Genomic DNA, 14,372 nt, shown 5'->3' on the forward strand with positions numbered 1-14,372 from the left:
CTTCTATGCAATCTGCATGCTTTTCGGATGAACGAAGGAGTTTTCTGCTGTTGCTATTTGGAATATTTATATCATGAACGTTGAAGAAAAAGAAGATACTGTGGCTAAAATGGAAGCTAGAGCAGTAAAAATCACACCCAAAACTATGGAAGAAATGTTGCAGCGTGCAATTGGTTTACGAAGAGCCAAGTTGGCAAAATTAACAGGCACAGTGAATCAGGTGCGACGGCTGATAGAAACTGAAGATGATATCAGCTTACCTGAAGCAAGTCGGTTAATGAAAGATTTTAATAGACTATTTGGAGAGTTCTGTGGTTTGAACACAAATGTAAAGGAGCTGCTCCAACAAATGTCAGAAGAGGAATTAAAGTTAGATCAAGAAAACTGGTTTGTACCTAAGGCTGATTCTTTCAAGGCTTTTGCTGAGACAGCTTTGGCTTGGATTGATGAAAAGGCTAAGTGCACAGCAGAGGCTGAAAAATGCAACGATGAGATTAATCCATTCGACAGCATATCTAATGCATCTTCGTCGAAACGAAGTCATAAGAGCTCTTCTGAACATGGTTCTTGTGCATCATTGTCTGCATCCTCCACACGAATGAAAGCAGAGTTGGAACGAGCTAAGCTGTTGGTTCAAGCATCATCTTTGAAACAGAGACATTTACTGGAGGAAAGAGAGGCTAAACTCAAGGCTGAAAAAGAGGAGCTAGATATACAAACAGCTCTAGCAGCAAATGAGGCAAAGATCAAGATCCTGTCAGAATATGAAGGTTGTGCATCTAAGGCATCCAGTCATGCATCCAAGACATGCAATAGTGCATCCAAACCAAATGGAATGAACTCCTACGTGACGTCGCACAGAGCTGAAGATTGGTTTGTTCAGCATCAACCAAATAGTTCTTTCCCAACACAGGAGAGTCAAGTACGGAACAATAACGTTCAAAACATGCATCAAACACCTGCTGTTATCTCTCAACCATCACAGACATCAAGTGCTTTGCAAGATGTAGTCGAAGTGCTGACTAAGCAGCAGAAGTTGGCAGCATTGCCCCCTCAGAACATTTCCGTTTTTAAAGGGGATCCATTAGAGTATCGGCTATTCATTCGGGCATTTGAACATGGGGTGGAGGATAAAACAGAAAGCGACAAAGATCGGCTGTACCACATGGAACAGTACACAAGTGGACAGCCACGAGAATTGATAAGAAGTTGTCTTCATATGGAACCAACGCATGGATATAATGAAGCTAAGAGACTTTTGGAAGAGCACTTTGGAAACAGCTACAAGATGTTGTAGGTTGGCCAACCATCAAGTCTGACGACGGACAAGCTCTTCATGCGTTCGGACTCTATCTCACAGGATGTCGTAATGCAATGGCAGATGTAGAGTATATGGAGGAGTTGGATAACACAGCCAACATGCGTGCCATCATTACCAAGCTCCCATACAAAATGAGAGAACGGTGGAGAACGCATGCTTGTGGAATCTTGGACAAAGAAAGGCGCAGAGTCAAGTTTGCAGATCTGGTGGATTTTGTCAATAAACAGGCCAAAGAAGTTTTACATCCACTGTTTGGTGACATAAAGGACAGCACCTTAAAGCTTCAAGTTAAAGGACAAGTGGATGAGAGGTTGCAAAGAAGAAGTGGCATCAAAAAAGTATTCACCACAGCTGTAACTGTTACCACTTCACAGGACACACCTATCAAGGTAAAGAAAAAGGTCAGTGGAAATCAGACATGTGCATTTTCCAAACCTTGTCTCTTCTGTCATGGTGAGGAGCACACTATGGAACAATGCAAGAAGATGAGGAAGTCACTTCACAAGGAAAAGATTGATTTCTTGCTAACTAAAGGATTGTGTTTTAGCTGCCTTAAAAGGGGACACATGAGTACTTTGTGCAAAGAAAAGGCCAGCTGTCAGGTTTGTGCACAATATCATCCCACAGTACTACACATGAAGAAAAGGTCCAGTGGTGTTAACGAGGCAGGGCCTGAAGTGGGAACAAGTGAGGGAGAGGAACAACCGACAGAATCAGACGTGAATGGATTTGTGGGAATTGATGCACCCACTAACAGAGAAACCAGAACAGAGAAACCAGAACACACATTGGCGATAGTTCCAGTCAAGGTCAAACCGAAAAGAGGTCAAAAGGTGACATACACATATGCTTTTCTGGACCCAGGCAGTACAGCTTGTTTTTGTACTGAAGAGTTGATGCATGAGCTCAACCTTTCAGGCAGGAAAACAAACATTTTGATGAAAACAATGGGAGAAGAAAATGTCGTCAGTAGTCACATGGTTTCTGGGTTGGAAATAAGCAGCTTAGACAGTAATGATTATTTTGAGCTGCCAGAAATTTACAGTCACAGCAACATTCCTGCTTCTGCCAATAACATTCCTTCTCAAGATTACGTGAACAAGTGGCCCTACCTTCAGCAGGTGTCAATACCTAAGATTGAAGCTAAGGTTGGACTTTTGATTGGGGCTAACGCTCCTAAAGCTATAGACCCGTGGCAGGTTATTGCAAGTGAAAATGGCGGTCCATACGCCGTGAGAACGAGGCTTGGTTGGACAATCAGTGAACCCCTACAAGGACACATTTCAAAAAGTCCAACACAAGGGTTGATTCAAGTGTCAGCAAATCGCATATCAGTAAGCACATTGAATGAGCTCTGGAGTCAACAGTTTAAAAGTGACTTTCCTGAGTGTGAAAGAAACGAGAAACAAGAAATGTCAAGGGAAGATTTGCAGTTTTTGGAGATTACAACACAGTCAGCTACCATTGTGACTGGACATTATAGTATTGCCCTGCCATTACGGAACAAACATATTAAGATGCCTAACAACCGTAAATTGGCAGAGCAACGTGCCTTAAACCTAAAGCGGAAATTGGAGAAGAACTCAGTAATTTATAGAGACTGATAAGTTTGTTTTATATTTTTATTTTGTTTATTGAAGGTATTTTGAGTACTTCGGCTCCACAAGTTTTAAGTTGGTAATTGTGTAATAGGGTCACAATTAGGGGCCGGAATATGGAGGCCAAGTTAATGAACAAAATATTCAGTTACTGTTAAAACTTATTTGTTTAATTAGTAATTCAATAAGTGCATTTGTTGAGGTTTAGGTATCATTATCATATTGCATGTAGCTAATTTCATAATGTTTTATTGTGAATAAGTGTTTAATTTTATGCTTTATAACTTAATTGGCCATTTTGCAATTTATGTAAATGAGGTGTGCTGCGCTGGAGCCTTAACGAAGGTTAGAGGAGAGCAGAGGGAAGGAAAGGTACTGCAAGTAAAATGGACAGAGCCACACGGCTTTTCAACCGTAGTTTTGTTTTGTGGAGGTTTTTAGGAATTTGGTTGCTCTTGTAAAGGATGGCGCAAAAAACGGTGGAATAAATTTTTGTTTTACATCTTTACAATGGAGTGCTGTGGAAATTCTTATTTTCCTGTTCAAACACACGAGTAAAATCAGCGAAATTAACCTTGTGGCAACACACATATGAAGGTTTTGTTGTTCCATTATTATTGTTGTTGTTCTATCAAATGTTACAAAAATATCATATGAATCATTGTAATATACAATCATATCAGGGGCTGCATTGTGGAGAAATTGGCATCAATATTGTCTTGCAGGAAGGAAGTCCTGGGTTTGAGTCCTGGCTATTGTTTTTCTGCATGGAGTTTGCATGTTCTCCTTCTGCATGCGTGGCTTCTCTCTGGGTACTCCAGCTTCCTGTCATGGTCCAAAATCCTGATTGTTAGATTAATTGGTCTCTCTTAAATTATCCATAATTGTGCGTGCATGGTTGTTTTTCCTGTGTATCCTGTGAGGAACTGACCTTGCCTCTTCCCCAATGAATACTGGAAATAGGCACCAGCGACTCTGCATTGATAACCAAGTATAGGCGATGAATAAATAAATTATATTTATTAATACAAGTGATAGTATTCATTCTAAAATATAACAATGATAGATGATGTACTTTTTAAAAAGTCAAGATTTTTCCTCCTCTTTACAATTATGTGCTAGTTTGTGTCGGTCTTTCACATAGAATCTCGAGAAAATACACTGAAGGTTGTGTTTGCTACCTGACAAAGTTAAGGGGGTGAGAAAATTTGCAAAGCAGAGTTTCTGTAAGTGCATCTTTATAAAGGGGCTTTTTAAAGGGATTTTTGTTCTTAATATTGACCTTTTTGTGGAAGTGGTACGACATAAAAGGCAGAGTAAGAGACAGAAGCTTGACATTTATCCAGAGATAGGAACAATTACCAATTTTATGCTCTCTTCCACCCATCTCTTTTTAGTAGCTTGAGTATATTCTGAGGAAATCAGATTGGAGATAAGAGACAGGAAAACATAAGCAGTACCGTTTGTCATTCTAATTTATGATTCACTGCTGAGGATTTATTCCCATACAAGTTTATATTTGTGTATTTATAAAAACAAGAAAAGAAATTATGCTTTCTAGATTCTATTTTCTAGACTTACTCAAATTTATATCTGAAATTTAATTTATATATGTTAGTCCTTATATAACAGAGCAGGTAAAGCAGGAACTGTAAGGCTCAAGATTGATCTTCCTTCTTGACTTCTATAAATTTCCTCTGTCTGTCTAATTTGTCCAAATAAATTTAAATAAATTAGATTGAAGCCTAAAAAGTGTTTATCAATAGATTAAATCTTCTCACTCTCATTCTAGGTTTTTGTAAATAAGTTCAGAAAGAAGTAGATGTTCTAAGGAGGGGTTTTAATCCCAGTTAAAAGACTTATTTTGTGTAATCAGTATGGATATATTGCTTTAACTGAAACAACAAGAAACAAGCAGAGCATGTATCTGACAAATTTACAAGGTGCCAAAAACTTTTATTTTTTCCTGATTGTGGCATAAAAATATTATAAATAATAAATTTATCAGTTTTACACCAATTATGGTTCACTAATTAAAATGGTCCTAAAAGGTAAAGAAATGTACACTTTGTAGAAAATCCCACACGTGCTCACACATCTAGTGATTTTCCAGAAAAATTTAAAGAAAACTACAATATAATATGAAAACTTTTCAAAGTGACTTTTGACTCTGTGCAAAAGATTAGTTCCAAGACATTTTTGGAAGCATTTAGATTTCCGATGGTGAGTTGTGTCTCTTTGCTGTTCAAGCCAGGTATCAAGGCTACCTTTTGTTAGAAATGTGGAACTTGAGAAAGCAACGCCCTCTGCCATTTAAAGCCTCTGTGTTTATCCAATTCCATCTTCTTCGCTGGAATTGTCGACATGTCCACAAATGACACCAGGATGATAATTATTACAATTATGTATTGATTCAGCTGCAGCATTGTGGCTTTGTGTCAGCTTTTCTCTGTATAATTGTCAGACTTCACATGGACTAATTGCAGCTAACACGGCCAGCTGGGCTATTATTCATCATCCTCCACGTTTCTTTTCTTCAACCGTCTGCTGAGCAACGTTTGTCACCTTAGTGAAGTTCATCACACTCATTCATCTGATTAGGAGAAAAACCCAAAAATAAATATCCTATTAGCGGTAATAATGTTGGGTAAACACCATCATATCACGCACTATAACCATTGTAACTCCCTGTGTCAGTGTAAGTCCCCATGAATCAAATACAAAATTAGTCTATTGAGTCCCTTATTTTGTTTTAGAAGTCCAAAATTGTTTTGTTTACTTAGTCAACATTTAGAGTATAAAAAAGTGATAATAGATTTTGCTGCTTCTTAATTCCTGACCAGGTGTTTAAATGGTTTCTGCAGGGAATACATTTGTTATATATTTTCATCAAAAACAATAAGAATCAGTGAGGCAAAAAAATATATATATAACTTGATGTCACCAGTGTTTTCTGTATATTCATTTTAATTACATGTGTTTTTGTATTCCAGGGTCATTTATAGAAATAAACTCCTTTACTGTAATGAAAAATGTAGCTTACAGAAGTACTCAAGAGTTTGAGATGGGGATTAGAGCTCTACAGAGAAATCTTGAATTATATGATGCTGCAACGTTTGTCTATGAGTTCAGTGGCATTCAGTAGGATTATAAAATAACTTCACAAATACAGATTACATTCATTTAGCTCAAAGTATTTACTATAATAATCATACACAAAAGTAAGACAGAAAAGGGAGTTATAATATACTGTGTCTTAGCTCTCAAAAGAGCAAATATACCTTTTAAAATGTCATATTTTTGTGAATGGAGTTGGGGTTGCTACCACTTCCTACACGTGCACTGCTTTGCTTTCTCTGCCTGTAGCCCCAGGATCTGGCTGTCTATGCCCCTTCGCTATTTACAGCAAACCAGAAATTGAAACTTCTGCATTTGTTCTTGCAGGTTTCTGGGCAAGAAGTATCATTCCCCTCAATCAATCCCCTCAGTATTTGCTCCTGTTTCTGTTGCTCCAAATTCTAACAATTACTGATCTGAATTCCCCATCATCATCAGGTAACACTAAATAACACACAAAACTGGACACATTTAATCCCACACACCCCCACTCTCAGACCATCATTGAGCCCGTTAAAGCTCTTTGAACTGTGCACCAGCTCTGGTGTAATGGAGTCATGCCAGAGGAATCAAGCCCATTCTCAGAGGCTGGACCCAGAAAAGTGACCAAAAAAAAAATGACTGATGAGTTCTATCCTCATTGGTACCGCAGTGAAGAAAAAGAGTGATAAAGAAAAGGTAGCTACACAGCAGAGAATGGATAAAGAAAATCTATTCTCTACATCTGAAAAGGAAAAAATCAACAAGATCAAAAGAAGCAAGAGACATCCTCAGAGGATTATGAATGTTTGTGGCTAGTGTGTGTAGACATCTTCTCACAACCAATTGAGACAAGGATTGAATACAGTGCAAGAAATAGGCACACATTTGGGTAGGTCCATTTCTGGTCTGTTCTGAAAAATTGTAATATACACCCATGCAAAGAAGGACATGTCCAAGAAAACAAATCTATATAATCTTAAGGAAGTTTTGCAATGTTAAGAGAATCATTTGAGAAAATATTCATCACTGTGATTCTCAGTTATCAAATCTAATTTTTCAATGTATAATTTTAAAACATACATGTATATAATTAATTTTAAACTATCAAGTAAAGTAGTTTCTTATTCTCCATGTCCCTCTGTGTCCTCCTGCTTCTTTTATTGCAGAGAGTCTGTGTTGATGACTGTGATTGTTTTGCATGTGTCAAAATACAGCTGCCAAGTGGAATGAGTAATCACACAGAGTGCTCTTCCAGTGTTTCTGTCTACATGTGTAATGACAGCGGTGGCATAAAGTGTTCCTCGGGTGGGCGAGTGGCTGGGGGACTGATGCTCAACGGCTCGTGACGACTGTCCTCATCACTTTAGTGCCAGGGTGGCCGGTAACTACAGAGTGACACAGCTGTGTCTGTGACATGACCATCCAGCATAACCAGCAAGAGGCTGTTAATTCCACATAATTCACTTACACAGGCAAACATACAGCGCCCTCAACATATATTGTTGCTCCCACTAGCCTGAGCATGTGTAAGAAAGCTTTAACATAAATATTCAAAATGTAGTAATTTTATTTAATGGGGAAACTTTGCATATGAATAAATATATCCATCCATTTTCTGTACACCCTTGTCCCTAGTGGGATCGGGACGTGCTGGTACCTATCTCCAGCTAGTGTTTTTAAGAACGTTTCTAACGGATTTTTTTTTATTGAGAAATGTACGAACCACAGTTTTCTGCCTTTAAGGAGTTGGATGCTAGGCATGCTAATAATTTTCCCAGGAAATGTTCCAAGAGAAATAGACCCACAGTGTAACAGATCCTCCACCATACATTATAATGGGCATGACATGCTTAACCACATACTCATGCTTTGGTTTATGCAAAAATGAATTTAGTTTTTAATGGACTTAACTTTTATAGTGCTTTTCCAATCATTTTGACCACTCAAAGCACTTTACACTAGAGTCATATTCACCCATTCACACTCACATTTACAGTATACACCGATATGCAGATTGGTATGCAATTTGGGGATAAGTGTCTTACCCAGGGGCACATCAACATGTGGCAGGAGGAAGCTGGAATCAAACCTACAACCTCCAGATCAGAAGATGACTACTCTAGCCACAGAGCCACAGTTGCTCATAAGCACTTGAGCACTTTGCTTCATTAGATCAAAGCAGAACACTGCAGTTCTGGTTCCAATAGGTTTAGCAAATTTATGTTTGCATAAACATTTATGTTTGAAATGACCTGACAGATCAATTTTTCTTGTTTTTCCCATTTTGAAGAGTGGCTAAGATAAGAGCCATTTTATAAGTAAATGGTCTCCATTTGTACATTGCTTCATCTAGTCCAGGGACTCCAAAGTGTGTTAGTCATTCACACAATTCATCATATGGTGGTAAGCTACTACATTGTAGCTACATCTGCCCTGTGACAGTCTGACAGAAGTAAAACTCCCATACAGTGGCATCAGCAGGCCCTCTGAAAAGCCACTGGCAGGCGAGGTGAGTGAAGTGTCTTAACCCTGGATACAACCACTGCGATAGACATAGCAGGAACATGGAGACCCACAGGACCAACTCCTACCATCGTTGCCACCGTAACCCTATATACATACCAGTGAAACAAGAAATCAGTGGTAGTTAATCAAACTTTTTTTTCAAACCTTTTATTATAAAAATCCCATATATCAATCCAAAATAAATGCTGAATTGATTTTCTTCCCTTTTTCAGATTTGAGATTATGCGACTGCAGCAAAAGATTTTCCATTGAATTATATTTACACGTCTTTACCAAGGGTGTTAATGTGGTGTGCTCTGTGAACTTGCTGTCACTTACTAGTCTTCACATAATGTTCAAATGTGAATTGATGTGACTCCATTATAGCCGAACAGTGCAGGTTAATTGAAGATTTCCAATTTAAGTAAACAAAAGACTGCACTGATTATCTTGTCCATCTGATTTTGCAGTTAAGGTTTGTAGATGGATAAAAAAAGCAGCAGGTCCGGGTGATAAGGAGAAAAATCTCCAACTGGGACCTTTAATTCAAACACTTCAAAATTTTCCACCAGCTAATTTCAAAAACATCAAAAAGGACGTGGTGACTTAAACAACTTTAGATTTTCATTGATGACTATCCACCATTTCCTAAGGCTGAACAAGCTGTGCTTCTCCTTTTTAGAGTGTTCTTTTGTAAATGTCATATCAGATAAGTTTGATTGTGGTCTGGACGCATCCAGACATGTTTGTATTTTTTTTTTCTGTTAGACATTCCCAGCAGGATGCAAGACTTATTGGAAATCAAATGAAATTAGTAATAATTTCAGTCAGATACTCAGGGCAGTCTACTGATTCTCATCACGGTAAGTGGATTCATTAAGTCTTTTTCTAATACTGCTTTTTCCATCTTAGGGATGTTTATGTTGACTTTTAGTCAATTAATTAAAATTTCTATTTTATCAATTTGAACCCCAATATTCCACTCCCCCCTAACCCCCTGGACAACTCAGCATTAAAAACAAACTTGGTGCCATGATTTAGCTCATTGGGTGATGCTATGGTCACAGAGCCAAGTCACTGGTGTAACATTCTGTGTTTCCCCTCCAGCAAAGACACAGGGCATTGTGGCTGTTGAGACTCTTAATTAGATTTACCTTTCCATAATGGGCCCGTGATCCTGTAGCCACCACCTTAGGATCACGTTACTTCAGCTCACAATAATGGAGAATAATAAAAAAAAGACAAGCACGTTGAGTTGCAGATGAACATCACCTGCCGTGCTGCAGCCGCTTAGTTAGCATTGTCCCAAATACAAGTTATTTCATTTACTATTATATGAAAAGCTTATAGAGATAAACTTGACATGACATGCCGGTAAGAAACAAACAAGATGATCCTACAAGATAGAAGAGGACAAACAAGATATGTTGCTGTTGTCACAAGGAATACAAAAGTTAGGAGAAAACCTTTGTCAACCGATACACACTGAAGAAGTCCCTGTCAAATAGCATCTTTAAAAGGTCACCTAGCTTTTGATCCTGTATGCCAAGAGGGCAATAGCAGACAATTAAAATTAGCGTAGCACAGCCTACCCATTTTTGTACGGTGACATGCTTGTTATCTAATAACTAGTTTGTCATCTAAAAAAATGAATCCAAATAAATCAGTCAGCTTCTGTCATTGCAGTTGTAGCTGAAATTCAGGCAATGGTAACGCATTTGGACACACATTAAAATATTTGCTTAACCAGTTGAGTCAGTATTTAATTGAATTCAACAACTTAAGGCTGTTAATTACTGTGATTTTGTTGATGTAAAATAAATAAATATTTTTACCTTGATTTAACATTAATTGAGTTTGCAATCAAGTAGATTATTATTTAACTTATATTTTCTCTTTTTTTTTATTGTCTGAAAATAATTTCCTTTGCAACCTCAATGGAAAATGTTTTATTTTGGAATCACTGGTAAAAATATTGCCAGTTGAAAACAATTCAATTAACATTTTTATGTTATATTTGCTACAAAGCTCCGAAACACGTACCATGCATCTGTTCGGAAAATACAGATTTGGAACAGCAAAGAAGCTGAACCTAATAGCACCACCAAACCACTATAACAGTGTTTATTACAAAAGAAAGGGTTAAAATCTGAAAACAAATGTGCCCTTGATAAAAAATCCTCTACTGTCAAAATCTGAATAAGCCCTGTTTCATTGTCATATTTTGGAGAGTTAAATTATAGGGGAAAACAGTCACAACACACAAAACGTGTCACTGTGGAGTCTGTGCATGTGATAGTAGGTGTTATGGGTTGTTATTTTTGGTAAAGTGTCATCGTGGATTCAAAACAATGATGACAACAGAGGAAAACATACACGACACAACAGACAAACAGGATGTTGTGATAGATATTGCTTATTGGTGCAGATTAAAGTAAATTGCACTCAAATTGTTGAAAGCGGTAGCATAAAAGTCAGACTGCCATAAGTTGGATCGATGGCTCTCCTAAATTTGTTACACATGCAGGTCTTTGTGACACAGTCACCTTTAATAGTTCTGCTCTTTCTCGTTCATCCTCCCCTCACCCTTTGCAAATAATGGCAGCAGCTGCGTCAACATAGCGACTAACCACTTGGTTGTGTGTTTGATGGCTTTTTACAGTCGGTGTTTTTTTTCTGTCTGATTATGGCGTATGGATAGGCCATTACCCATGTATTACCAAGAGAGGGGCTTAATGGACAGCAGGGGATGCAAGCAGAGGACGGCTGCCCTCTCCTTCCAGCCAAATCAAAACAACCAGCTGGGAGTTTGACCACTTCATTCACAAAACCAATACCCCAGTGAAAGAAAAACAGCAGAAGCGGGCACTGTTCAATCAAAGAAAGGGACGAGGGCTATCATGACAGCCATACTTAGGGTGTCAATTCTTTTCCTTATTGGATTTTCATGTGAATCTGTTTCAGAAAGCAAAACAATAGAACAACAGGAGCCGTAATGAGACTCTCTTGGACAAGGTCACACAACAGAGTTTGTGCTTTTATCGTTTTTGGCAAATATATTGATTTCATGTCTTCAAAAACAAATGATTTTTCAGATTCATTTTAAATCTACGATAGGAAACTGCTCATGAAATTATTTTTGAGATTAGAAAGCCACAAAGTTTGCAAATGAGGGTGCAATTTTTCATTTGCATTCATCAAGTGAGATGTGCTTTTGAATGCACCCATTTTTACTCTGGCACTCCTCGATGGCTCCCAGCCCAACCAATGTCTTGAACTGCCACTTAGGCTTCTTAGTGTAAATACATTTGTACTGTGAAGGCCTTGTGGTTTAAACAAACAAATAAACAGCAACAAGCAGCATCACAAAGACCAAGAAACACACCAGATAGGTCAGGGCTACAGCATGCAAGATATTAAAGCAGGGCTGGGTTTTACAACAATATTCCAAGCTTTGAACATCACACAGAGTATCGGTTAGCCCCTCTCCTAAAACAGAAATCATATAGAACAACTGCAAAGCTACAAAGACTTGAGGGTCCACCTAAACTAACAGGCAGAGCAAGGAGAACAAGAATCAGAGAAGCAGCCAAAAGGCCAATGGTAACTCTGGAGGAGGTATTGAGATCCACAGCTCAGGTGGGAGAATTTGTTAGTAAGACAATTGTTAGAATAGAATAGAAATAACCCTTTTAACAGCCCTATTCGTTCACATGCTGTGGGCTACCAGTGAGGTAGTCCAGTATTCACTGGGACATATGATGGTGCACTTGGTAGCTCAGTGCTGGGGGCAGTTTATGTTAGACGGACCAGCCTGGCATCTGGTCTGTCATCTGGTCTGTCTACCAGATGCCAGGCTGGTAGATGGACTGCAGTGTCTACCAGCGTATCCAATAAAAACCTTAGCAGGAGGCATAGATGGTTGAAGAGCAGCGTCTCAAGGGACTTGATCAGTTGTCCCTTGAAGTCTCTTGAAGCTGCTGAAGTGTTTTGGATGTTTGGTCTTTGGCACTAGTATCACACAGGAGTTAAGAGTTGCAAGAAGAAAATCATTGGTGAAAGACAGACCTGAAAGTTTGTAGTTTGTCACAAAATTTATCAGAAGCTCATAATATGATTTTTGAATAAATGAATCAAATGTAAGGGTTTTTCACTCATTTTAACTTCATCTGTTGGTTTTGCACTTTTGAACAGAAAGAGACTGTTGGGAATTGCTGGAGTGTGTAGAGATGCATTTAACAGCGACGCTGTGAAACTAACCCAGTTCTTGAAATTAAACTTGAAAGGCTTCATCCGTGTGTTAGAATGGCAAAGTCCAGTACCCACAATGTTAATCTTACTGAAGACATTTTGGGTTGTTGTACTATAGTCATACTTATTCTGAGCCAATGAGTTTGTTCTGTAGTTGGACATTTGTAGACTTCAGAAGTGTAATAACGGCTCACAATTACATTAAGCTCATTTTCATGATCTGAGAGAAGATTCTGTGTTTGTAGATGTTGAAGAACACCTAAAAAACCAGATGGGCAGGGAAAGAAGCATGGTGTGAAGGCTGTAACATGTGAACATTTATAGCTTTCCAGGTATTTCTATTGTCTTGAAAAATATAGACTCCCATAGAAGACCACAAAGTAATTAGTCGTTCTTATTGATTTGAAGTCCTCTTTCTATTTACTGTTATAAGTAATAACATAAAGAGCCACATCTTACTGTGGTCTCATAATTTTAACCTAAAGTAATAACAACTTTGTTCTTGTTTCTTGAATCCTGCTCCATCCCAAATGCTACGCAATCACATCTGATTTCTTCTGTGGGTACAGACCATTCTGGTAAATGTCACACAGTGACAGGGACAGAGCCTGGTCACAACAATACTAGCCTGAGGGGCTCCAGTGCTGTCACTTCCTCTCAAGTGAGCAGGCTACACAGTGGTTGATAGCAAACAGAAAGAAGACCGGATTTCAGATTTTATGTCTGTTCCCAAACTGGCCCGCTTCCACAAGAAGCACATTTAATGTGCACCAGCTTTTGTTTTTAAATCTAGTACAAAGACTTATTTACTTTAGACTGGCAATAAAACATTTGCATTTGACTTCCTGTTTTCAAAACCCGCAATGTAGGAATCATGTGGATCTGGGATGTAGTTTTCAAACTTAAGTGAGAAAGACAAGCATTACTCTCTTTTAATTTGTAAAAGATGAGCTATTTCTCAACTTTTTCTGCTTCCAACCTTTAAGCAGCTTGAAGGTGATTTCTAGGAGCAAAATCCTTTATTTGTAATTTACATTTATTTATTTATTTTTAAAAAGGTAATTCATTGATCTTTCGGTTTCGATCACAAGAATCAATATTCTAGCCAGTTTAGGTATCGGGCAATTGATTTTTCTTTATCATATTAGTTTATCCTGAAGTACCTGAAAAATAGCTTGTCTTCTATTAATTAAATTACAATTAATGCATCTACGTGTGCTTTTTAAAAATAGAAGCTCAAAGGTGTAAACACTCCTTTGTGAAAAGGCAAAAAAGTATTTATTTCTGTTCTGTGAAAAATTTAAAATACATTAGCCCTTTAGGTTTCAAAACACTTAAGCAATTTTGTTTGTTACAAAACATAGGTAGAAGGAGCCCTCTAGTGGCGTGCATGCGATATGGACAATCAGAAACAACCCAAGTTTATTTGTGTCTTGGATAATGACAATACCTATTGTCACAATACTCATTGTCATTATCCAGGTTGAAAGAGACTGTGAAAGTATTGATGACCCAAAAATGTTACAATTCAGCAACTAAATAATTAAATAAATAAACATTTAAATATAAATGTATTCTAATATAAAAAATTGTAGGAA

This window comes from Xiphophorus maculatus, chromosome 2, assembly GCF_002775205.1.
Source record: "Xiphophorus maculatus strain JP 163 A chromosome 2, X_maculatus-5.0-male, whole genome shotgun sequence".
Classification (NCBI taxonomy): Eukaryota; Metazoa; Chordata; class Actinopteri; order Cyprinodontiformes; family Poeciliidae; genus Xiphophorus; species Xiphophorus maculatus.